A 25,157-nucleotide genomic window follows, 5' to 3' on the forward strand; every position below is an offset into this window, starting at 1 on the left:
ATATAGTTCAAACATAAATTACCTATACTGAATGTATGTGCATACCCTACGTGGTTATATTATGTTTGCATATTTATGTTAATATATATATTATATTTATATTACATTATATTATATTAATATTATATTTAATATATATATTAAAAGTATTAAATAAAAAGGTATAGCTAGAGCAGAACTGAGGGAGGTTTTCAAGCATACAGCTTTTCAACCCCGGCACTGTTCCCAGAATGCCTCCTGTTGATTGGAGGTTACTTCTGTGACCATTTTATTTTTACTCTCTACACTGCATGCTGGATGATTAATAAGTGAATAAATTCCAATTAATTAAGATGCACCTGCTAAAATAATCATAATTCCCAAGACAAAAAAAAAAAACTTTGTTGATTTGCCAAGTCTCCTCAAAACACTGCCACATATTACATGAGAAACAAATAAATATCTAGTACATGCGAGGGAGGAGTTATGTGTTTCAGGGGTTTTTGATTGATATCAATAAATAATATCCTTGTCTTGGATTAATAGTTCTGTTTGAAAATGGTGTTCAAACAGAATTGTGTTGATAGCAACTTAATATGTATTTTGCATTATTAAGAAAGACACAGATTAAAATAGTGAATAATTCTGCTCCTACTAATCAAGGTAGTTCTTAGGTTGATGTATCCTGAATTAACATGGTTAGATGAAGTCATACTGTTTCATTGAATTAGGATTCCTAGTCTAAGTAGTAAAATCCTTTCAAATGTTTTTCATCCAAAGGCCACTTTCTTTATATGGGGGGTGACCTTTATTGTTGCCATTTCTTCTCAGTGAAGGAGAACTGAAAGAAATACGAGTTGGCTTATCCAGTTTGCCCTGGCGAGATTGCTCCCCATCTGTGGTGAGCTAGAATGCTGCCCTCCCTCCTGCACCGGTGTAGACTTTCTATCAGACAGAAGCCTGGCCAGGCAGGGTCAGTGAAAGTGAAAGTGTGGAGATTAGCAAGGGATTTTTAAAAGCACCCGCGAGGTGTTATTAATCCTTTGAAAGTGTGAGCCTTTCTGATATGGCAGCCGGGCTCCTGGGGGAAATCGCACGGTGTTCTGTATACTTGATAAGAAGAGTGTAAAGTAAAAGGCAATGAACTTAATGACCCAGAAATTATTATTAGAGAAAATTAATACCATCTTCAGGAGATTTGTGTCACTTAACGTAGCATTTGAAGGAAGTAAAAATTCCTTTGTGTGAAACTGCCTTTCATTTTAAGTATAAACACGTGCATTTGCATTTGCATTCTGTCATATGAAGATTAAAGATTTGGCTTTGAATTAGCAAAGGCTATTTAGCACTGGAACAGGAGCCTGTGTGGCAGTTATAGGGTGTGTTTCCAAGAGATGTACATGTTTTCTTCAGTTCTTCTCTGGCTCTCTTCTCACCAAGTATTTTATATTTGGGGTATAATTTAATTATTTTCAAAGGTTGTTTTAGTATTGGACTATTTTATCAGAAGTTTCGGTTGATAGCCTCTCCTCAATGGCTACTACAACGCAACTTGACACGACATGACACAACACAACACAAGCAAGTCATCATGCAGAGAGCCCGCCTGTCTCTTCCCCTCTGGCATCTCATCTATTGGGAGAAGATGATGAAAAGGGAGGGTGTGCAGCAGTGGAGAGATGATTTTATTCAGCAACTCTTCCCCTTGTCAATTCCATTCTTTCTGAGGCCTATGAGTGGCCATCTCCACTTTTATCAAGAGCTAAGAAATGGAGATTAACCTCAAGTAATATCAATGCTGGAGATAGAGGTCACAATCCTGTCATGATTTTCTGGTGAGTGCTAATCAGTCATGGCCAGTAAGTCCATCACAGCAAACAAACTTCTTTATGCACAAAATCATGAAATTTTAGAATTAGAAGAACCTAATTATTATTTAGATGGAACTCTCCCTTATAAAGCTCAACCGTGATAGATGAAGTGAGCTAATCAAAGCCACATAGCTATTTAGTGGGAAACCAGGTTTTTCCTGATTATTATATCGAGTTTTCATTTGTTTGTTTTTGGAAAGTTACCTGTGCTCAAGTTTTAATTTTTCCCCAAAAAGGTGATTGAAATGATTTGTAAATGGTAAAGTTACATGAGGTAACATTTTTCTGTTCTGGAACATGACCTTGCGTTCTTTGCCTCGGAAGAGACATATGGAAATCAGGAGAAAGGAGTTGATGAAAAACAGTGTCAGTCATAGGTTTTGAAACTCTTTCCAAGATACCTGAAAGACCCAAGGGCCTGATGCTTTGAAATCCACCACATAATCCATTCCTTAGACGCCTTGTTCTGAAGGGAGATTAATGAACCACCAATAGTTCTTCATCCTCTTTTAATTCTAGGACAGCTGCCCAAAAGCCCAGTGAGGAGATATTGGGTTGTTTATTATACAAATTAATTAATTTTTTCTTCATGAAATTTTATAGATTCTAGGAGTGAACTACATGGGATAGAATCAAGTCTCTTGCTAAGGGATCTGAAGAGTGTCTTTGTCATAACAAAATTAAGCCAACATATAATTGTCATTTGCTTTATTCTTATGGAAATTGAACATTAGCATGTGTATAATTGATCTAAAGTCCAGACACATCAAAAACATTAATCTATGTATCTATGTGCTTTTAACCTAATTATAAAGAACTACATATGTTCTTACTTAAAACATATTTTTTCTTTTTAATTTTTTTTTTTTTTTTTTGTTTAATGAAAGGAAATGTTTTTTATTCCATGCCCCTGCCCCGGCTTTTAAAAATCTCTTTCCTTTTTCCCTCAAATGACCGGAGCTACAGTCATTAGCCTCTCTAGGGCTCTTGAACTGAACACTTATTCTTTTAAAAATCATCAACACAGAATCCGTTGCCAAGTGGAGAAGCCAATTCTCTCTCCATGCTCTAGCAAGTGTTTTCTTTGTAGCACTGTTGGCATGGAGGTGAAGGGCCTGGAACTCGATATTGAAATGGGAGTAAGAATGCTGCTATTGGATACAAGTTTATTTCAGAATTAAAACAAATACATCTAGAAATTACAGCCAGGATATTCAAATATAAGCACATGAGAAATTGTAACTGTAGCTACATGGGTATCTCTTACTTGAAATCAATAGAAAACTAAGTGTATTTGCTTTATTATCACAAAGTACACTTAGATTTGCTGTTATATCAATAATTTTACCTGAGCAGAAAAGAAAACTTAGAAATTAGAACAAAAATTAATTATAAATAATCTGTAAAAAATGCATGTATTTATCAGATCAATATCCATAGCTAAATGTTTGCTTTCTATTTCTTATGATAATTATGCAGTAGATAAGACTTCTTATTTAAAAAATATCATCATGAAGGTGGACATGTAAAAAAGGGGGCTACAGAGATTTTAAATCCCAGTGAAGTTTTCGGGATTTTTTTCATGCATTAGATACATGTGTGTTGCTCTGTGTTTTATGAACAATATAAAGAAAGTATATGTTTCTAATATTGTATATTAGTATTCAGAAAAAAGTTAATGTTACAAAGTAGGGCAAAATTTTCCTACATGTGAATAATTTTGTTAAAGGTGAATAGATACTTGGATTTTCTACTTGATTTTATTAGATGTTGTTAAGGTTTTCTAAGATGAGTGAATTCTTTCTATATTAATGCATTTGTATTTGAAAAGTTAAGATATGTCATTGGAATTACAGATGTGTTTTAGGTTACGTCTATGTGAATATCACATAATGCTTATTGCTCTGGTGTGTAGGTGGTTGTTGCATGTGTGTGTACTTGTTTGTGTGTGTGCATACATTTGAATGTGTGGGTAAAGAAAACAAGATGTTTTCTTTTGAGGCCATATGCCAAAAACAATTTTAATAATAGCTAATATAATAATTTTTTTTATTCTTAAGGCTAATTTTAAAAATATGTCTTTGAAACCTAGCTAGATCTTACTACATTTTATTTTTTTAGGAAATTATTTTTAAAAATTTAAACTGATTACTAAAAAATAAAAGTCTATATATCCACCTATCTTGACAATTTTTATATTTACAAACCTAAAATGTCTACAATGGGGCACTCAATTTTCCCCTCAAATCTGCTTCTCTCCCAATCTTCCTCATCTCAGGAAGTGACACCAAAATTTGCCAAGTTGTTCCTATGCATTTTAAAGTTTAAATTTTGTGCATGTATGTGAAGGAGAGTGGTCTGATGCATAGTCACTGAAAATTTGCCATATGTGATTCCAATTTATACTATAAACTTCTTCTTAATGGGCATCTTTGTGTAAAGACTAAAAGACTACTACTAGAAAGTTTTCACAAACAGTAGTGCTGGATTGAAAATGCCTTGCGTTGTCATGTGTACCTTAAAATTTATTGAGTGCCTACTAAGTGGTATACAATTTTAAACACTGGGAATATATCTGTGAATTGATGTACCCTTGTTCTGAAGAAACCAAATCAAATGAATGGATTGTACAATCTGATTAGAGTTAACTTCACTAGTTTTCTATTGAGGATGCACAAAAAACTTTAAAACTTTCTGTCATTAAGAATGTTTTATTTTTGGTAGAACCAATTTAAAAAAAATTTAAAAATAAAATGAGTAGAAAACAATCCAAGTAATCTATAATTTGAGCTTGTGTGGCTTATGCAATATGTATATACATATATACGAGGAATTCAGAAGAAATGAAAGAATATGGTGAGCTGAGAGTCATTCTTTAAATACACATTGAGAATTGGTTAACAAATCGCATGCATTTGGTAGGCTTACCTACTGGACATAGTCATGGCTATTTCTTGTTTCCTTCACTTGACACGTATTTATTGAGTGCCTACTCTATGGTTGGCACTGGGCTAGATGCTGAAGATAAAGGTTGAATCGGGCATATCCTTGCCCTCCTGCATGTACTTAGGATCCACTTGGTCTCATGGTAAGACTGCTTTCTGAATCATTTTCTACTTTCTGGAGTTGATATTTCTTGTTACTTACAGGATGACCACCTCATGTGTGGTCCCAATTACATGCCAACATCAAACTCAGGGCAGCCATACTAGGGTCAGTCTTCATCTCAGTAACAGTTGTAAAAGTCCATGTTTTGTGAATTATCTGTCTCTTCCCCAAGACTTTTTGGTAGCTGACAAAGTGTTTTCCTTTAATTTTTATTTTTTTTTATATTACTCTATTCAGGATTGACAGATCAATGTTATATTAAATAAATGTAGTATCATTTGTCTAGCAGTGTTGGAAAAGCAGTGTTCTCTATAAATGTATTTTCCAGATAATGGAAGCTTATCGCTTTAGGTAATGACATTTTTAAATATTTTAATAATATTTGGTGAAATTCTGAAACATAATATGCTTTGCAGTCTAAAATATATAATTAATTCATATAAATGGGAAGAAGGAATAGCAATGATTAAGAATACAGACTGGGATCTAACTGTCTCGGTTTTCATCCTGCTCACCACTGACAGGCAGTCCCACATGGAGCCCAGTCATGCTTCCTTCTTCACATATTTGATTCAAAGATGAACGTGTCCTTCAATCGCAAATGCTTAGCATAGTGTCAGGCATTTTATAAGTGCTCAGTAACCACCAGCTCTTGCTGGTCTTGCTGCTACTGTTAACATTTTCATTTTTCGAATCCATAAAAAAAAAAATACAAACAATCCCCTTGGTAGAAAGTAAGAATGAGTAATTCAGAAAAGAAATAAAAAGGGATAAATTTTCTCATCTAGTTGGGTTCTGTTTTTATTCTTTATTTCTATTGAGTGGGATTATGTTGACTCATGCAGGAATGGCAGTGAATGTTGTTGACTTTTTCAAGTGGTTCTAGATATTTGGACTGAATGTGAATCTTGTAGCATGGAGATATTTTTTAATGGAGCCACTCTTAACACTTGAAGAGTTGAGCAGGAGAGTAGATCATCCTCACAAGCAGGAAGATCCGGGGTTCATCGCTGATGACCATGGCCAATAGTGTGTGAATCAACTCTGCACATTTGGTTCTGAAAAGTGCTTCTTCATTTTTTGGCTAGGTTTTATAATTAAGAAAAAAAAACGTATGCCAAGAATACAGAATGAATTTACTTCATTAATAAATAAAGGAAGTCAATAAGTCTCACAAATGAACATAATTCTTGGCCAGTAAGATCTCTGTAACAGTTTTGTCTTCTGTAGGAATTTTATCTAATAGCCTCAATAGTATTTGTTATATTTTAACTCTGAAGAGAAAGGTTCTAACTGAAAATATTTAATATATTGCTGTAATGTGTTGCTTGAGTACATGCTTGACATCATAGAAAAGATCAGGAAGAAATGTCTTTGTTTCATCCTTTACTTAAAAGGTCTGCATGAGTTTCTCAAATGCAGATTGTCAACCCACATTAAAAAGTTTCTTGTTGCTTATTTATTCATATAATGTAAGGTAAAGAAGAACCGTATACTGAATGATTACATTGTGTTTCAATTTTTTATTGTTTTCTTCAGCACTAAGATTAGTTTTGGGTCACTATCAGTTCCTTGTGAATAGTAAATATTACAAAGATTAGTATTTAGTCAAAAAATTTTATTCATGAAAAATGATTTTACTTATGCACTTACATTTACAGTTCATGTCTAGTGATAACAGCATATTTTTTCCATTTTATATCATGGATCATAAGTGGTCATTAGCTAAATGAAGTATCTTTTGTCCTGTACTATGAACATTCAATAACAAAAAAGTTTTGAGCATTTTTTCCTCATATATATGCTACACATAGGCTATGACCTGATTCATATTTTATAAATCAGAGTATTCACTCAATTGCGAAGCAAAATATGTGCAAGAATGTCATGGGAAAATAATTGGTCTCTTGTCTTAAATGTTATTTCTATCACATGACTTTCAACAAGAGCGTCTAATTGAAGAAATACGCAATAGTTCCCTCTGCTTTCTCTCCAACCATATCTGTCATTAATTTTGCTGCTGATTCTTCATGTTTCTCTTCAATTGCACATTCCCCACCCTCCCCGTCATTTTTAATAAAAGTGAAAATTTGAAGGAAGTCTTTAATTTTGATCTTTTCTGCCATTAGCAAATTAGTCAGTTTCATACAGAAAAACATTATTTTCTACCAGTTCTGAAAAACTTTGGCTGGCTTATTCAAGAAATCATTCTGGATTTTTTTTTTCTTTTTAAAATAACAAAAAGTTTTAATGATTTATTGCCTTTGCTTAAAGTGTTTTTTAGTAGATAGCATACCAAAAAATACAGCAAATAGATAATTCAGCAGAAATTTCTACTCCTTATTTGCCTTGTTTTTTCTGCTTTGATAAAATTTCACTTGTAGATTCATTTGTCTTAACACATCCAAATTTATATTTCAGATTCTCATTGGACTGTATCATCTTTTAGGTTTATTACTTGTTCTTGATTATAGAATTTATATTTCTATTTGTAAACTGTAGTTTAAGCCATCGATAAACTCAATAAGTATATTTTCATAGTAACACTTAAATGTAAATCTGAAAAACATAAAATGTTATGTACAGATGATATGAGATGAGATGTTAGAATAAGCTGTGTGCTCTATAAGTCAACAATAGTTGAGATAATCTAAGTGAAAACATTTTTGTGGTGTCTTTGTCTCTGTGTATGTTTGTATATGTGTGTGTATAAAATCTAAAGACATACTGATTCTAAATAACTAAAGAATTTTTGATAGAATGGTGATCTTTCTTATATTTAAATTTGAGTTGTATAATATGTATAAAAGAGGCTTTTGCTCTGCATCTGCCAAACCACCTGGAGAATTTTCATAGCCCGAGGTGGTCTGTGGTTATCATGCTAAAAGCAGCTGTCAGTGCACTGTTTTCTTTTCACTATCAGTTGTCATTTTCAGTTGGTCACTCTGTACCTTGATTTCTTGTAATCTTCTATCATTTATTATTCAATGAAAACTCAAGAGAAAGTTAAATATCAGAAATCATAAACCTTATTTCATACAGTGAAAGAGAGTGAGTTGTGAACTAAAAAATGCAGCACACTCTCCTGACTCATCTGCCACATGTGCTTTGTGACTGCCATTTTTCACGATGCTCAGAAGCCTGCTTAACTTAGTTGTCACTGTCTGATTTTTGTCCCAGTTGCCTTAGCTGGATATCTGAATTTTCAAGAGTTTGAGTGCTACTTTGTATTTGTGAAAGTGTATATACTTAACAGCCAACTATTATTCTGCTAAAATTATAATTCATGTTCTCATTTACTCAAGTACTTACTTGTTAAACAAGTATATTTCTTATTTTTGCTTAACAAGTACAAGCTTGTTTAATTTCCAGAATAAACCTATGAAGCAGGTACTATTATTATGACCACTTTACAGATGAGAAAACTGAAGCATAAAGATATTAAATAACTTGCTCAAGTTCATACATCTTGTAGGTAGAGGAGCAAAGATTTGAACCTAGACACTGTATCTGCAGAGTACATGTTTGAATCACTGCTTCATGTGGTATTCATTCAACAAACTTTTTTTGAGATGCTACATATGATATTTGAAAATAAGGGAAATTAAATGAATGCATCAGTAACCAAAATCGATTAAGGTAAAAGATATGAATCATAATAAATATTTACTTAAATGATTTGGAGGAATTTGGAGCTGGAAGGGAGTAACTGAATGAAAGGATTAGGAAAAATTGTTGGTGGAGGAGACACTGCTCTTTAGGAATAAATTATAAAAAGTGGATTGAATTTTAACAAGGATTAGCACTTGGAGCGCCAATGTCGAAGGCAAAAAAAAATTTGTAAAAGCAAAGCTACAGATTTTTGAATTATAAGCCAAGATTTCATAGGGGACAGAAGGTATGTGGTTCAGTTAAAGTCATGGTGTCCTCAGTGGTGGCTGTGACTGAGAAGGAGGTCATTTTGGATCAGAGCCTGAAGTTCTAGACTAAAGATCTAGGGCCTAAATTTGTAAACATATTTAATTAGCTTATTCTTTGTTGGGAAAAAAATAAGTTATGTCTGGGTTCCAGAAAGGAAGTGATCCTGTGTTCCCAAAGAGCAAGGTGGCAAAGCAGGGTGAGTGCTGCTGGAGAGGAAAGTTTAGGGGAGAGTGGAGCCCTTGGCTGGGGAACAGAAGAGACCAGGGAGGGAAACTGTCTATTGGGGATTTTTCAAAGAAAATCCTACTCCATATAAAAGGATCCCTCACATTGACCCCAATAATCTCAGTGAACCTATGGAAAATTCGGAGATGCCTGGTGTGTTGATGTTTCTGGAAGGCCAGGGAATTACATGCATTCATCACTGTGAGGGGTAGTTTCCAGTCTGCAGGATTTAATGTTTTATGCAAAGGTGGTGATAAAACTAAGAGACAGTGTTCAGACACATAATGGATAATCTTATTTACTTTATTTTTTCATTAATAAAAGAATTACTAGTTTATAGGCCATCAGCCAACATATACAACAACAGTTCCTAAGCTGACAAACAGGAAATCTGTTCTTAGCTGATACAGTGCTCTTGCTGCTGTTCCATTCAACCTGTAAAACATCATACCTGTATCCTAGATTCCGGGGCACCACAATGAATAACTTCATCGTTAGTATTTGAATCAGACTTAGAATGATTTGAAAAAGCCTCATGTTCTAAAACTCATTTAAATATTCAACTTTGGAATTATTAAATCAACAAAAATTCTCGTTTGGTAAGAATCTCCTTGGAAATATATGTTTATATATGTAAGTGGGTATGTATGTGTATGCGTGCATGCGCACGCGTGTGTGTGTGTGTGTGTGTGAATTGTAAAATTTTCTGAAAGAAGCCATTCTAAAAAAAATAACTAATATAACTTATCAAAAATGTCTTTGTTCATAGTAAAATTTCATCAAACCCCAAAAGATCATTCTAATTTTATTAGCTTAATTTTTTGCGTAACAATCAAATCAAGTGATGAAGTTCACATAGCCTAATTTTAAAATGATTCTAAGAAATGATTGTAAGTAAATAAATATATTGAGCATTAGATGCATGAAGCAGGAATTCCGAGAAGTCTGAGCTAGAGATATGAAGTTAGTTGTCCTTGGTATCTGAATGGTATTTTGAGTCAAGTGAATGAATTAGATCACTCAGAAAGAATGTTTTATACAAGACAACAAGTCAGATTGAACAAATCTTTCAATATCAAGTGATATTGATTTAAAAATTTCTACCTTTAAGGAAATATTATTGCTAATTTCAAAATTTATAATTTTTATTATGACTAAAAAGGATCCTTAGAGAATGTTGAATCATTTGTTAAATGCCTAGCAACATTCTAAGAGTGGCTAATATTTACAGTGACTATTAAAAGACTGCATTTGATATTCACAATAAATGGCAGATGACTAAAAACTACTTGTTCTCATTTCAAAAAACACATTGCCAATAGAAATCATAATCTAAATGGTGTTTGAATTCTCAGGCCAGTCCTAAAATCTTCTAAATATACACATATTTACATTCAAAAACTTTTGTGACATTATTTATACACGTGAACAAAATGAAGTTAAGAGAGGCTAAATAATTCACCTACAAATGCAATGATGTATATGAAAGTGCTTTGTACACAACAAAGTCTTATACAAAGGTATCATTCTTATTTTCACTTTATACATGGATCAGAGCATCTCCCTAAAACTACTTGTGTAAAGTATTACTGATTATTTATATTAAAATATTCTTTTGTGGTAGACAGCATGTCATTTGTGGACCTTTCAGTGTAAAGTGTATTTGTATAGAGCTCTTTGTAATAAGTGAAAGAGAAGAATCACTTGTCTAAAGAGCACTTGGATCCCACTGAGCAGTAAATGAGAAACAAGGCGAGACCTCCTTGTTCTGAGAACAGCATGTGGGAGAAGAAAACACAGGAATGCGTTAGAAGTGAGGTGCAAGAGGATTCTGGAGTAGGATGCGTGGTGTCATTCAGTGTTTTTCAACTCCTTTCAAATCTTTACACTGTTCTCTCGCAGACATTCCCAGTGGTAGCATTGGTCATTATATAAGATGGCACTCAACTCTGCCATTGTGTTGAAAGTGGCTGGTGGTCAGTGATGTTGGAAGACTACCTTGATCTGTGTGCCTGAAGACCAGGATTCTAGCTGATATTTGATTTGTCAATGAGAAAGTGTCTCCCTTGTTCCTGAGTCTCTGCTGCATTATTGATCAGTTAGAAATGCCGTCAGTTTGGAATTCGGGTTAGCCACTTGGCCCAGAATTTTAGAAAGGTAACCTTGCATTCTTCCTGAAGTAGGGGAAGGGTCTGAGCTTTTTATAAATGTAGGCTGGAGCCCAAAAGGGAAGTCAGCTTAGTCTGAGGATAGAAATAAAGTAAAAATAACAATAGACATTTCTTGAAGGAGAAGGTCAAGAGGGGGTTGATTCTAACTCCAGAGCTGAGGGAATTCTGAGAAAGATTTGTATCCTGAGAAATCCTTAACTCATAATGTACTTGATTTTCTGCATTCAGATTGTGGCAAAGCCTGAGGACTAAGAATGGATTTGAGAGAGGTTTGAGTGTTATTTCTGTAAGTCCCACAAAGGCAACATAGGACACCCACCCAGGTAATGGCAGGAAGTGGAAAAAGCCTGAGATTTGGTCAAACCACTAAGAAATTTTCATCTTTATGTGGTGGGGGCCTGAAAAAGGAACCAGAGGACAACTCCTTCTATTAGCTAAGTAATGTTGGAGGCAGCAAAATCTAATGAAAAGCACACCTGAGTATCTCATCCTGGATCCACTGCCTAGACTAAGAGAGACCTTGGTAAATCCACCCTCTATTACCCTTCAATTTTCTAATCTAAAATGGGAGTAATATCCATTCCTTCTTACCTGTGAACATGTTGTGTAGATTAACATGATGGAGTTTGAAAGGTGCTATTTAAATATAATATGTTATTAAAGTATTATCATTCTAGTTGCTGGTGATTATCTAGAAAGCTTTAAATCACCTGGTTATTTCCGGGATTCAGTTCTCATTGTCAGTTGCTATTTCTCCTTTCAAAGACATAACATTTCTTTATCACATAACATAGACTTTATGGTTTTGAGTTTTAGAGTTGTGAACACAAGTCTGTGTTTCACTCAAATGCATTCAAAATTGTGGTAGCAGAGTTTTCTCGATATAGGTTGCTGTAATAATTTGAAAGGGGGAACGTGGGGCATCTTTAGAATGACTTTTCACTATGTCTGCAAGTTTTTAATTTGGTGAATAATGTGAAAAATTTGGTCAAGGACAATGAAAGTATCACATCATTATTTAGCTACAGATACAATAAAATATGAAAATCCAGAGATTACTGGCATAGCAATTCCATATGCCTGGCATATGTCTGCTTAGATTCCATCCCTTAGTCTATTTATTTCCCAGCTTTTGAAATGATATGCCATTCGCCAGAAGGCTGTCTTGTCTTTGCTGTTTTCTTTACAGATATTTTTCATTCAACAGCTCTGACCTATATATATATATTTTTTTCTTTGCCATCCAAGTATATTCTGGGCAGAAACTCTTCTAGTTCGGGCCATATAGAATTTTTTGTAGTCCATATGAAGTAAATGTAGCTTTTTTAAAACCTCTTTTGCCTTTCAACCCCTATATAATCAATACTGGATTGTTTTCACTTTAACTTATTGGGTGGTTCAAAGAGACATGATTGAATGTCTGTTTACTTCCTAAGCCAAGATATTTCTAGCTTGTTATACAAGTCAGTGATTAATGGAACATGGCTAGGGAATGGAGTCTGGGAATACAAAACCATAGATTAAACTTTCCTTCGAGTTTTAGAAAGTATTTTTAATACAAAATTTTGAATAGTCTTAAGAATTTCCCCCCTAATTTTAATACATTTACATACTTGACAATGAGTCAAAAGACCCATTTACAGTTTTATGACTGTAATTCTATAGTTGCTTTTTTCTAAAAATATCTCTGTATACTCCTTCAAAATGCAGGTTATTTTTTCCCCTCCTAGAGTCTTTAATAAGCCCTGAAACTCTAGTCTCTATTTTTTTCCATTGACGATGAATTGTCTTGACAACACATACATATAAGAGTACAACTTAATAAGTTTGACAGAATTATTTTTTAAAAGTGTTACTTTCACGATTCTCATACCTTGTCCATGTACTTGTTGACTATTGATAAAAAGTACATTTATTTAAAAGGCAATCAACTTAAAAACTGATTACTTTTAATTTTCGTAGACTCACCTTTTCATTTTCAACATGCATTGTACACTTTCTTTAGAACTCTCACTTGACTGATAATTTTACAGATAGAGTACTCAGAGAAAACTTTCTGATATGTTTTTAATTAAAAATTACTCTAGTCTCTTGTGCTAATTAAAATAAAAGAAAAAAAATTTCATTTTTTTAGTGTATATCAAGGCTGCTGTTATTTATACAATGCTTAGACACACAATACTCCATAGAAAAAAAGCAAATCGTGACAGATTGTGCAATTCCAACTTCCTTCACTGCTGAACACTGTACAATTGCTCCCTTTTCTTATCTGTTGGGCAGGGCCTTCCTGACAGAAGTGCACACACTCTGTCTCACGCAGAATTGTAGGCATGTTCATTAGGTAGTGTATTTTCCCTACTCTGCTTCTCACATGAACAATGGAGAACTTCATTATTTCTCTGTTGTCTATTATGGCATTCAAGTTCTTACCATTCCAACATTTTCAGTTCCTGCTGTTAGCAGAAAAGAAGAAAGCCGAGTAATATAGCTATTGTCGAAAGGTTTAAAATGGCTTATAGAGATTAATTTGAAATGACACCGTGGAGCTCAACAATTCATGATGGCTGTTTTCATTTACTTGACAATTTTGCTTGCTTCTTGCATGAAAAGGCTTCCTTGGGAAATGATCCTGGTTTATTGATTGTTATTCTAAATGAAATAAGTGTCAAAGCAAATGATGAGTGGACCCTAACTAACGTGTAAATTACTGTGCAAGATAGATTTTCAGTAAATAATTACTGGCAAATCATCAAGAAATGCACACTGATAAAGGATGCAGCATTCAATGAGTAAATACTTCCTGATTATTGCTTTGCAAACTATTTTTTTTTCTATCCACCTAGAAATACCATGCCGATGAATTAACACTCACTATTTGGTTTAATTGGCATGCTCACTTACCAACTGTTGCTCATAAATTAGGATTCATGGAACATTTCTAAAAATCTGTCAAACTCTCCATTTTTAGCAGGCGAGAGTTTGTTGAGGCAAACCCGAATGCTCAGTTTACTACGTGAGTTGAGATGCTGAAAAGCTGGTGTAGTGTCATACCAGCTGCTGCAGGCGGCTATTTATTAGAAAATTGTTAGGCTATGTGTGATTCTGAAACTGTCTCTTCTCTTTTTAAAATATACTGTTGTTTAAAAAAGAAGTAGTTTATATCCTCAGTGTGAACACTTTGTCATCTTAATGCGTGACAACCTATAAAATAACTAAACCAACACCATTTCTCTTCCATGTCCTTGAATCTCTCCTCTCTCCTTTCTCATCTATACTCTGTATTCAAAGTACAGCTTCCAAAATAACTTAGTTGCATCACTATTTTTATTGCAATATCGCTTCAATCAGTAATGTTTCATTTGTTCTTTCTATTTAAAATTGTAAGATCTAAATAAAAAGTTTTTAAAAACGGTCAAGCACTCAATTTTTTTTTTTTTTTCCCCACTTGATGACAAATATCCGGATGCCTGGTGTTAGATACACAATTTGAATGAGTGACCCAATTTTTCATTTCATCCAGACATCAGGATTAAAGAGGGGAAGAGAGAGAAAACATGGATTCCTTTGCTTATTATTCTTAGAGGGCCACATCTTGTTCAAGCCAATAATCTCATCCTTTTCTTGGCCTCTGGTTTGTTCTTTTCCATATCTTTGATCTGTTTTATTATTTTTCTGAAATTGCTGAATGCTCAATTAATTAACAAATTTTAATCACTTATGAAACCTTTATAGAATGCATAACACTGCAGAAATTTGTGAAATAAAGGAATCCTGACTTGGTGGAGTTTATATTTTTAAGATATGATTATCAAAACATTAAATGACTCAATAACATGATAATATCACATATTTTTGGATACAAAACTGTATTATTTAAACTGAATACATAAACACGAACATGGAAGAAGTATGATTCAAGATCTCTTTTTTTTTTCAATTGTAGATTACAGTTACTGTTGATAAAAAGTAGCTGAGCAGTTACTTAAAGATAAACTGAATTTTCAGCCCTTGGGAGTTAGAATGAGTTACGGTTACTCAGAGAAAGAAAAAGGCAAGAAGACTGAAGTATTTTTATTTTTTTCCTATCAATAATATAAAAGTATTAAATTTATTTATTGTGCTAATTGCCTGATCTAACACTACAGTAGTCATTTACTGGTCATGGAATTGGATAGAATTATTAATGTTATTAGCTTGCGAGTATTATTACCTCCCATTAGGAGTACAGAAAAAGAATATTTTTAGAGGTATTTTTATGGAATATCTGCTTTGGGGAACTTAACACACCAGAATGTGGTGAAATATACAGTGCTTGTGAACCAATTCTTAGCATGTCAGGTTTCTAGGTTTTATTTTAACACAAGACTTCATGATGCCCTCCTCTCTCCTTGCCTTCCTTTCTTCCTCCTCCCTCTTCCCTCCCCTCTGTTCCTCCTTTATTTCACAAATGAGGTAGAGCAGAACTGTTACACTCAACGCTGAATATCACCTCTCTACCTTCTTTCCACAGCTTGTTTTCATAATTAATTTCTATAGGAAAAAAAGTGTTGAGAGTTACCGATTGGGTATTTATTTTTAAAAAATAAAATTGGGGAAAATTTTTATTCTCTAAGTTAAATAAAGAGTGCTCATGTTACCTTGCCTAACATGTATGAAGTCTTAAGTCTGAAAAATGTATCTGCTCTGCCTGTGGTACTTGTCTTGCAATTTTGAAACATTTTATAGCCCAGTTTTTCCTCTAAGAACATGGCAAGTTATTTTTAGGTGTCAGTAGCAATCTATATTGTAATACTTTTAGATATAGTAGTCTCAGCTTTTTCCTAACCTTTCTTATCATAGCAGTAGGTACAGTTAAACACTGGGCAGGGAGCAAAATCTTTCCCCATGGCCTCAACAGTTACCTGGATGTCACCTCACTGCCTCACCTGAAAGAAGGAAAATTTCCTGGAGGAAATCTTTGGAAGTAGGTCAACTTAGGAAGGTAGAACGTAATCTCAATTAATACTTATATCCAGTCTATCTTCTCCATGTGTAACCTTTTAGACATTTATTTCTTGGGCAAAGCATAAAGAGAAGGGAAAATGTGAATCTATTCTAATCTGAAGTGTGTCTTTGTAAGCCCAGCACTTGGACCTAAGTGCCTTAGCAGAGACACTATAAGTGTCTTTTAGAACATTATTTTAATTTCTGATAGAGCAGTCTATTACAGAATGGCTCAACTTGAAGACCCTAGAACATTCTTGTGACTTTGTTTCCTTTCCATTGGTCTCATCCAAAAAGCAATGTCAATTCCTTGAAGAACTGCTATCATGGTGGTTTTATCAGTGTTGAGACAACAGAAAAAGACATGGCACTTAGTTTGAATTATATACATATTATATATATCGCGTTTGTAAAGAATGAGTCTACTTAGTCTTTCTTATTTAAGGAAGAAAAAGAAAAGAAATACATCATAAAAGAAATGAAAAGAAATATTTATTTTTCAAAGAATTAAGTGTATAAATTTCTTCCTCTAAAATAGGAGAAATTCCTCAAACTGATATATGTTATCTGATGCCATGCAATACAAAATCAGCTTATTCCTTGAGGAAAATGATATGTTTTGTTAATACAATAATTTTGATCACTTAGATTTGATCATATGTGACCATAGGACAATTGTTTGGATTTGTCTCATGACCGTTACATTTTTCATCCAAAGTGGCAGTTATATGTGCCAGTAGGTTATGGTACAAAAAAACACCTGAGGGTTAACAAAACTCATAGACTGCAAACAATTGACTCTAAAGTTGACTTTCCTTTGTCTTTCTTCTGACTTTTCTCTAACCACATCATGTAAAGGGTAAAGCATCATTGATAGGACCTAAGTGAAAGCTTCATAAAATAAATGGGTCTGAAGGAGGATTTAAAAGAGTTTTTCAATAGCAAAAGATGATGTTTAAACAGCAAAAATATCTTAGCCCTCCTTGAGTTAAAAGACTATAGAGAAGGAAAGATAGTTTTCTTTGTTTTAAAAAATGGTGGAATTTATCTTTAGATAAAGGAATAAAATGTATGCAGTTTTTAAAATTCCCAGCCTTTGCATTTTATGGCAAAATAAATACATTTATAATTTGGAAAATGTTTATTTTCTTATTTAGAGGGGTCAATTCATGAAAACTTGAAGTCTGAATTAGATGAGAATTGAAAATTCATTTCTTCATTATTTCTACCGTCTGTCTTAGTTTTTTCTAAAACACAAGGGGATTGGTTAAAGAAGGAATAAATAACTCTCGAGAAGTGATTCCTTCAGAGTTTGATGTCAATCAGCAACTCCTAACCTTCGAAGACATTTGTGAGGGTTCATACCACAAGGAATTAACCATGTGGATCATATGTTTTTAATTATTTTGGTGATAATTGCCTCTATCTAACATTTATTTAATTTTCTATATATGTAGATTATATATATATATATATAAAATATTACATACGATATATATTCCAACAAGCAACTTTGAAAACATTTAAAATTTTTGACCTTCATTATTACTTTCCATTGAATTTTATCCATACTAGGTAATATAACTAATTGATATTTATTTCTTTTTACTGCTGGAGGAAATCCTAACAGCTTTCAGACTCACCAGGAAAGCTCCAGGTTAGTGCTGATTGTTAATGAACCCTCCCATGCACCTGGTTTTATGGTTGGAAAGAAATCATTTCTCTCAAGGGTCCCATTTCTGTAAACCTCCTTTAAACTAATAAGAAGATAGTATATAGGCAAAACTCAGGTTACTCCAAATATTTAGTCTAGAATTTGCTTTTGAAAACCAATGGATATTAGAAGTAAGGATTTGAAATCCCCTGGGCACAAAAGGTTACTATTAAATTTGTGAATGTTTTAAAAGGATTTAATTCAGATAAAAATCCTTAATTTTCAATTTACATCACAGACTTAACCCTGAAAGGCTAACTAAATTATGTGACAATTTCTTTAATCATTTGAAAAAAAAAAATGTTCAGTTTAAAGTTTTTTTTTTTTTTAATGAATTTAATAATGATAATATCTTCTATTTGGAGTAGGGATTTAAGAAAGTGCTATTTTGGATTTACTACAAAGCTTTATTCTCTCAATTTGATTAAAAAGTGCTTCTTCTAGTGGCTTACCAAACTCAGCTAGAGAAATACTAGAAAGAATATAGCTCTTGGCCCTGCATGTCCCGGAAGCTAATTGTTCCCTTTAAAAGGTAGTTTTGTGGTCTTTGGTTCAAATTAATGCCCCATAGATAGGGGTTTACATTTGATTTATTTTGGGTTAAATATAACTCTTGAGTTTGAAATAGAAAAAGTTTCCTGAGAAAAGCTTGTAAAATATTTTGGGCAGTCTTAACAGTACTGTTCAAGTGAATCAGAAACATATGGATTCAAATTTCTCTGAAAACACATGGTTACATGTATTTGAGAGGAAAATTTGGGGTTTTACTGCATCCCCCAACTTGAGATATGTGGCTTTAGAAAAGAGTTTTAGATGTGTGAAAGTGTTCTCTGTAGTGCTGTGTTGACTCATCCTTTATAGAAACCCTCTTCAGATAGGTCTGGCTAATATTTCTATGTTTGAGGGAAAAAGCATGGTGTGAATTTACTTTTCATGCCACAAGTGGTCTTGATGAAGGCCACAAAAATTTTAGTTTAACCAATGCTCTACCCTATATTTCCGATGGTGAAATATTTCCTATTACCTCGGGCCATTTGGTTTCAGAGGACCTCACCGTTGACAAAATGAAAAATACGATTTGCTCACTGAAACTCAGTTTCCTATTCTGCCATGTAAGGAATAAGTTGGGCCTGCCCACATGGGCTAGTCTGGGTTCAAAGATAGGAGAGAATAATGTTGAAGGTTCAAAAAGAGTTGTTTTCATTCATTGTACTATCAAACCAGCAAACAAGCAGGACAGAGACAAAAAAGATCATGGACAAAGGTGAGTGTATGCAACCACATAATGTTATTTTCCCTCATGGTTTTTAAAAAAGTGACCATGAAGTCTGTGGTTCCCTTAAGCTTTTGAGGAGAAAAATCTCCAGAGCAGAGAAACCAGAGCTTACTGCTTTTTATAGTTACTTTATTTGAGGGTGTCAGGAGAGTCCACATAAACAATCAACGGTTCACCTCATTCCTACATATGAAAATCCTTTCTATGCCACAGTTACCTATTGCATATTTTATTTCTTCATGTGTTGGGAGCCTACTTGAGCTCTCCTTGTAGCAAATCCTTCCTTGGCCTCCCAGAGGTCTTATTAGACGTCAAGAAAATAAAAATAAGCTCCATTCCAGATTTAAGTCCTTGATATATTCAACATGAAACTATCTCATCATATGTCCACTGAAAGTCTCTTAGTCAAAAATCATGACATTCAGTTTGATAAAACATATTCTGGGGGCAAATGACATTTAAATTTCTAAACAAGCTGGCAAAAAGTGATTCATTGGATTTTGAGTGTGTTTGTAACTGGAATGCTTCTTTTGAGGGGTAACAACACTTAGTAAATTTGGCATGGTAGAGGAGTCGAGGTGCTCCATGGGAGAAATAGTCCAGATACTGAAGAAATGCTCAGTTATCAACACTTTGGTCTTTTAACTATTTTAAAATATATATTATTCTGAATATATTTTATGCTTGTCTATCATTTTTATAGATGGAGAACCATTTGATCTCTTCGGTAGTTTCGGGGCCACTATTACAAATGTAGGAGAAATTGAACTTCTATTAAAAGTATTCAGATATCTTGTTAGTCTGATAACACATATATTACCACCCCTAACTTTTAAAAGAGGGAAGAAGAATGAAGGCTCAGAAAGCTCAGAAAGCTGGTTGTGCTTTAGCTCAGGTTTTTCCGGCTCCAAAACCTACACTCACTCCTTTACTCTAGACATGCTTCTTCTTATTGCTAAGAAGTAAGTATGTGGAATAGGGTACGATAACTCAACTCGAGTATTTTTCTTTGTGGCTTTAGCCAAACAAATTTTGCCCAATTTTTTGAGTAGGGTGACTCAGTAAGAAGGATGAAAATATCTATTTTTCTAGCCAGGGTGGAGAAACCAAAATTTGTTTCAAAGGGTTGGAGCTCCATTGTAATGAGATGTAAAATTCTTCTTATGGTAACTTTTTTCCAAATACAATTTGAAAAAAAAAATTTTTTCCTTAAAGGCTTCTCTTTTCAAGGGCTCAAAGAGGAAAAGCAAGTTAGAGAGAGGGGAAGAGAAGTCTGAGATCTAGGTGCCGGCAGGATTGGTTTCTGGTGGCCTCTCTCCTTGGCTTACAGATTGCTGTCTTCTCATCGTGTCTTCACATGGCCTTTTCTCTGTGTGCATGTACTCTTGGTATTTCTTTCTCTCTATATAAAGTCATTAGTTTTTGTTTTTGTTTTTGTTTTTGGATTATGGTGCCAGCTTTATGACCTCCTTTTACCTTAATTATCTCCTTAAAACACTTATTTCCTAATATATTCACATTTCGGATGAGGGCTTCAACATAAGGATTTGAGGTGGGAGGACACAATTCAGTACATTACTGAACTGCTTTAGGAAATCTGGGACTCCAAAGAGAGAAGAGTCTTACAGTCTTTTTCTAACACAGAAAGTGCTAGCCATGAGGGCCACCATGAAAGGTTAGGTTCAAATGCCCAGCAACCATAGTAGATGAAAGAAGCATAGTAACAGTGAGTCCAGGCATTAATTGCAGTGGCCAGCTGTCAACTGAATGAATAGGTGCAAACCTCATAGCATTCAATAGCCTTGGTATTAACCTGGGTGGAGTCAGAGAGCTGCTTACCTTCGAGTCCCTATGTGCCAAACCATTCAGTCACCTTGGACAAATGCTTGCTTGCAGTACCCCAGAGAAACTACGGTAGAGAAGACTTTCTGTACCTATACCTGCAACTATGTGAGACACTGCACTACATCTTCAGTGGGGGACAAGTGGTGTGGCTTTCCAGAAGTTTTACTTCTAGTAACTTTAACCATATGGAACATCATCATAAATGTGAAAGTCAGTGAAAATCCAGTAATACATTGGAATGTGGGAGTTTTTTCAGGGGCTATTGAAGTGTTTAGAATTGATTACCACTGAAATATATGTCCATAAAAGACTGCTATTTAAACAATCTGCTATAAACTGTTACTGCATTCTCTTGCTTCTGTTATGCTGCCTTATTCTACACAGAATTACTCTCAATATGTTCAGAGATAGTTCACTTTTTTCATGTGTGGAGTAAAGTGGGTGGATTTAAGTACTGAAAAAAATTTTATTCAGATTTTTTAAATGTAGCATTTGATGCTGAATAGCAAAATTTGCTGGAAGTTCCAGTTATTCTCTTGATAATTTAGAAATCAGTGAAAAATTTTCTATTTGTAAGTCTTAAAGCATATATGTTTTAAATATATTTTATAACAGCTGAATGGGTTGAGGATGTATCACTGTCAGTTTATTTCTTATGCTGGCCGATCATAAGTAAATTTGTTTACCAAGCTGAAGGGGAACGGCAGACTAGAAGGTTTGAGGTAAGTCTAAACTATTGGTCTTGGTGTGCCAGACTGCCTCTATTGAAGTGAAATGGACTCAGACTTCAGTGTCTAACATTGTATCGCTGATTCCAATTCTTGCTTTTTTTTTTCTTTTTAAAAAACCTCTGAAGCTCTTTTTATATTTTTTAAAAAATGTATTTTTCTAGAACTATTTCACAGAAATTATATAAAAGTTTGGGGTAGAGAGAATCAAGAAATGTAAAAGTGAATAAAAGTGATATACATATTATTTTTGCAATGGTAGCTCTCTAAACAGATCACCACATAATTTTCTTGCCAGATTCAACAACATGTCCTTTTTCTCTGTAAAACTCACTGACAGTCATTGTTGGCGTGCCAATTTCTACTCAATGGTGGTGAGTCTCTCCCTTGTTGGCTCCAGTACACTGCACTTGTACCTGTTCAGCTGTTACTGAGAATCGGTTGTTTGCCTCCCTTCTTCACTGCCCCCACCACCCAGCCCCTGATTCCCCAAACTTGCTAAAACTAATTATGCTTAAATAACATAATTAAGCAGGACATAAAGTGATGAAAAAACAAGTGCAGAAAGGAAAAGTGTTGTTGCTATGAAAACTATGCTGAATGCTTTGTGATGATTCATTAAAAACCAATCAATAAAATATAATCGCTGCCAATTAATTGTAAGAACTTCAACTGAAGAAGAAAAGTCATAAAAATCTAGAAAGATTCTGTACTCAAATACTTTCACACCTATCTTTGTGATCTTACTTCACTTTAAAGAAATAGAAACCTGGAAATCACAAGTGATGTGTTAAAGGGAGTTCTCAGTGAGGAACGTGACACCGAACTCTAACTAGAGGACGCATATTTAGAGAATAAGTTTTGGTTCTACATTTATTTACTGGTAAAGAATATTCATTTGCACGTTTTCAGTTAAAATGTTTAGACTAGGCATGTGTCATTTTTATTTTACTCTTCTTTAATCAACTTTTCCACCAAGTATAGGTGCCAATTATCAGCTAGGAGTGCTTTTTTCTTCTTTATAAAACAGTGTTTAATCAGAAGGAATAATTTTTGTGTTAGAGAACAGAAGGAAAATTCAAAATCCAAAATGAACTCACCAGCCTGGAACTAATGGCTAAAATTTAATAAGGTTGCAAAAGACATTCGTATAATTATAGGATAAGAAAAACTGATCTTTGATCACTGAAAGCGAATCTTTGCCAAGGATATGGGACACTGGGTAAAAGATGAGTTATGAGCAAAGAGGTTTAGAGTACATGGTAGCTTTGGGGAACAAGGATGTTTAATCAGTGGGGTAGATCGTCTTGGCTATAGGTGAGGTAATATATAGACGATTCTGTAGGAAATGGGAAGTCATTAAAGATGTCCTAATGAATTTACTGAAAGTCCAATTTCAATTTAACTTAAGGATATATGTATCACCAATGAAAGGTGTTTGAGGATGCATATGGGTTTTCTTATGAGATATTGTCACTGAAGAGAGCCCACGTCAGGAGTTCTTAACCTATTTTTGTGCGGTGGATCCCTTTTGGTAGACCCCTTTCAAAATATACTGAAATGCATAAAATAAAATATTTAAAAATTCAGAAAAATCATATTTAAATTATGAAAATAATTTTAAAAAGCACACATTTTTGCCATAGTAATCTCTGTGTTTCATTATGAATATACAAAGTAACGCAATCTGGTCGTGGATCTATTTGATAAACAGAATAAATAGAGGCATCTTACATGAAAATATGGGTAATTTAATTGGTGACAAAGTACCAGATAACTGCTAGTGGTTTGTTGCTTACATTAATTGTTGAAAGAAGTGAAAAGGAAGGTACAATTTTATTTTTTCCTATCCAAATTCATGGATTTTCTTAATTATATCCTTTAAATGAAAGGCATTCAGGCTTATATGATTCTATAAAGTATCATGAAAAGTATTGAGTGACAATGATTAATTAGAAGCATTTAGAACATTCAATAAATATGGAGAATGACTAATACACATTTTTTTCTGTGATGTTTTCAGAGCATTTTAGGAAAGAGTATTTATGAGAAACTTTCTTTTCTTAAACCATACATTCCTAAAATGTTGAAAATTTTGCAGTAACACTGTATTCCTATTAAAAGAAGAAAAATAATGTAAAAAATAGAAAATTAAAAATCCTTTTTTTAATAGCAAGAAAAAGAGGGGGAGGAGAAAGAAAATAAAATAAAAGACATAAACAACTCCCACAATTTGTTTTTCCATCAAAAGGGAAATAACTAGGCTACCTTGTTTCTACCTATAGAATGCTAAAAGTGTTTGATAAGATTCTATTTTTATTAGCTTAAAAAAATAAAAAAAAATTAATGATGTATACATATTAATCGAATGTACATTTGAGGTGTTTGTACATCATTGTATATAAGCTATACTTCAATTTTTTAAAGAAAAGTTAAACACAAATAGTCAGACCTCAAGGAAAAAAATCAGAGAGTAACCAGGATGGTATGGGGTCTGGGAATCAATGTCACACATGAAATGACAGGAAGAACTGGAGAATTTAATTAGAAGAGGAGAAGAATTAAAGGCTGCAGCGTAGTTTATGGGAATAGTCAAATGGTTGTCATGCAAAACTAGTTGGAAAAGTTAGCATCAAAGGACCAGGCAAACATATTTCAATGCAAGGATGATAATTTATGTTAAGTTGGTCTCCTAAAGTAATCAATTGCCTCAGCAGAAGTATTCAAGGAAAGATTAGAAGCTTTGAGTTATAGGTTTCTGATGATCCCTTTAAATAGAAAGAATCACTGAGATTCTTTTCAGTCTTACAAGTCTCTTGTTTTTGGTAATGACGTGGATGCTAGACTATTAAGATTATTGGGAACTCTGTTTCTTGAAAAGCATCAATGTACTCTCTGCATCTGAATCTCGAATTCATCTGTGTGAAAGAGCTCTGTACTAATACATTCCATGACTCCTAGGCTTGTGAAGAAAATCAACAATAGCTGTCTAAATATTATAAGCCCTACTCATAGCAATCTCCAAGCTAAACAAATGTGGTAGAATGAATGTAAAATAAGTCTCTAAAATCTAAGGAAATTCAATAAACATTTTTATAGTCATTATCTTGGGTTCAGGAATTGCCAAACTTTTGTACATACTGTTTTAATAATTAATAAAAAACCAGTGTTACAACCAGTTTATCGTACAATGAATTATGATCGAAGGCTGTAAACTTTACTTGAATGTTAATATCAAAATTTCATGCATGAAATGTATATCTGATTACTTGATGCACTATTTAGGTTGGTTTGACTGATCTAAACTATTTAGTATTATCTATATTGTTTGAGACC

Source organism: Rousettus aegyptiacus, unplaced genomic scaffold (genome assembly GCF_014176215.1).
Source record: "Rousettus aegyptiacus isolate mRouAeg1 unplaced genomic scaffold, mRouAeg1.p scaffold_m13_p_11, whole genome shotgun sequence".
Classification (NCBI taxonomy): Eukaryota; Metazoa; Chordata; class Mammalia; order Chiroptera; family Pteropodidae; genus Rousettus; species Rousettus aegyptiacus.